This window comes from Daucus carota, chromosome 5, assembly GCF_001625215.2.
Source record: "Daucus carota subsp. sativus chromosome 5, DH1 v3.0, whole genome shotgun sequence".
Taxonomy (NCBI): Eukaryota; Viridiplantae; Streptophyta; class Magnoliopsida; order Apiales; family Apiaceae; genus Daucus; species Daucus carota.
The window spans coordinates 23,378,211-23,381,151 of NC_030385.2; the positions used below are offsets into that span (position 1 = coordinate 23,378,211).

At 32.8% G+C, this 2,941-nt stretch overlaps 1 long non-coding RNA gene across 1 annotated transcript; it reads left to right on the forward strand.

Moving 5' to 3' along the window:
• Window positions 1-200: 200 nt before the first annotated feature.
• LOC135152582 (uncharacterized) lies at window positions 201-2,383 on the forward strand. Its single transcript, XR_010291872.1, has 3 exons — window positions 201-441; window positions 540-785; window positions 2,020-2,383. It is a non-coding gene; the product is annotated as an uncharacterized LOC135152582 (long non-coding RNA).
• The last annotated feature ends 558 nt before the right edge of the window (window positions 2,384-2,941 follow it).

Genomic DNA, 2,941 nt, shown 5'->3' on the forward strand with positions numbered 1-2,941 from the left:
ACATCCGTACGGGTTGGTCGTTAAAAACCATATATAAAAAAAAATTACATAACAATGCGTATAAAATAAATAGATAAATAAATAATTTATCATTTTCACTTTTGAGCCACTTTTCGTTTTCCCCCTTCTCCAATTTTCATTTCCCCCTTCGTCCAAAATTTATTTCCGCCCTTATGTCTCCGAGCTTTTGTCTAACTAATACTCCTCCTTTTCATCTTTTACTCTCTCCCTCTCCCTGCTATACGCTCTATGCTCTCTCAAGTCAATTTTTTTAAAATCAGGTCGATTAATTGTGTATTGCGATGGGTTGGGGTTTTTAAGTTTACAAACCCTAACCATCTCCCTGGATCTCATCTCTTTGTGACATACTCAGTGAATTTGTTGTTTAGATTCACTTTCCTTGGTAGGTGGAACTTCTCAAGCCCGAAAATGAAGAATAAGGTGAGATTGAATAGAGTCTGATGGGCTAATTAATCTGTACAAGAACGTGTTAATTATCATCTAATGGGCTAATTAATTTGATGGGTTTTTGTTTTTAGGTGTTGTCAAAGCTTGTTAGTGGAAGTGGAGTCGATGCTGGTGTGTTGTCTATAATCTTCTTTATGTTAGTCATTTCTTGTATAGTCTTTCATTATTATTAGAGTTAGTCTTGAACTACATTTTAGCTATTAATACATATTTTTTGAGAGATTTGAAGTGCTGCTTGAAATGATGGAAAGGCACTAGTAAATGGCTTGTGGGTTGCTCACACTTTTGAAGTGGGCATGCCTCTTGGTACGGAGTTTGTAAGTTTATCATATTCAGTCCTTTTTATGATATCCATAAATTGTAGAAAGCTTCTTTATTTCCTATATGCTAAGTTTGTTGTGTGTATACAATAATTTATGAATTAAAATCTGGGAAAATAGAATATGGGGAAATAGGTAGTCGTTGCAAGGTCTAAAGGGAGAAAAATGAGGCAAGTCATTGAACTTGGGAGAAAGGTTCTAGTTGTGAAATGATAAGGCAGAGGGCTTGATCATTTGATAGAAATATATCTATTCTTTATCTAGTTATTGATTCATCTAAAAATTGCAGGTTTTACTTTTAGTTGCCAGAAATCTTTTGCCTTCCTAATTGGAATGTCTATAGGATCTTCTTGTCCTACCGTGAATTGTGAAAATTTTTGTATGCCTTAGTGTAATTTCTTCTTTCAACTATAGATAAAGCCGATTTGATTTAGGTTCTAATTTGACAGGGGTGTATAATAACAATGGCTATATTTGATGATTTCATGCAATGGCTTAATGAAGTGATGCCATTAAATGGAATTTAAACTGATTAACTGTAGAAAATTTAATTATAGTAGTTCACCAATTAATGTAAGTGGACTCATTCGATAAAACGCAGTTCAAGTTTAAATGAGTCTGCTTTTGTTGAATAGAGGTAATATGCTAGCTAGTAATTGAAAAACTAGGCAAAGGCACCTGCTTATCACCGTTAAACCTCTTGTGGTCATTCTTAATAAGTACATGTGCCAGGTGCTTCCAAATGGCTAATCATCAATCCTAGATTGTCTCGAGGAAGATTATGTCAAAATATTTCAAATAATGAAAAGATAGAATTTGTGTAATCATGTGGGAGAGATGCACTCTATTGCACAATATACAAACATTGTATGAGGTAAGTGATTGGTTTCATAATTGCTTGGGTCTAACATTAGTACATGATACTGATTATAGCGATGATATGATGTGAGTGTTTTCTTTCCATTGATTCCTGATTCAAAACAGAGCAGGGCAACTTTTTAATTTGGAATAATAGAACTTGTTGCTAAGTAATTTTCTGCTTCAGTAGATTAATACAAGTAGCAATTCATGGTGCATTATATTTTTGCAACTATGAAATGAAACAGGGCACATTGAGCAAAAGAAGAAATAGAGAGATCCTCAACACATCTAACTTTATTCTTGGTAAAACCTATTATTCGTTGTTAAAACTTCTGTAAATATTAATTGGATTCATTTCTTGTACTTGCAGATTTTCCCTCTAATTGAGAAATACAAGATTGGGCATCTGAATAGGATTGATGCTCATCTTACCAACAATAGTCAGCCACTAGAGATGCAAAAGCTTCAATGTTGAGTAAAACTTCAGTTCTTTGAGATTTACTTCTCAAATAGAAGTGGAAAAGAGGGTAATCAAGCTCTTAAGGGTTATATAGGAGCAAGCTATCACATACACGTTGCTAGTTTATATTGAGCATTATAATATTTACGGTGTAAACTGTTTCAGCCTTTTGTATTTTGAATGGTTTTGTAAACACTAAATTGAATTTTTTTTCATGTCAGAGATTTATTTTTTGTATTTATTAGTGCAAGATTTTGTGACGTAATTTTTTTGAAATATATTGTTAGCATATTCTCATTTTTATTAGATGTTTTTATATGTGAGCATAAAAGTGTTGTGTGTAAGAAAATATGACAATGACTTGTGTATACTAAATTGAAAAACCGTCGTCCTGAATGAAGAAAGACAACAATGAATAAAATAGAAAATTGTTGTATATAGTATTTCCAAAGATGGTTCTTAAATTGACATGTTCATAAACCGTTGTTATGTATTCATTCTAACAACAGTTTTGTATCTTAAAATTGTTGTTTCATATGATTTCCAACAATGATTCTAATTATCAATACTGTTATGCAACAAGCTTTCATACATTGGTTTATTATGCAAAACCATTGTTTGGAATCCTTTGCAACTTTTGTTTAGTTTTCAGAACCGTTGTGTCACCCGTTCTTCAACAAGTGTTAGAAACTATTGTTGTTGATATTGTTCAACAACAGTTGGATTCCCGTTGTCTGATATATTATCAGATATCGCCTCAATATTCAACGGGATCCCGAGATGACAGACAACGGTGATAAACCGTTGCATGACCCTTTTTTCCTTGTAGTGA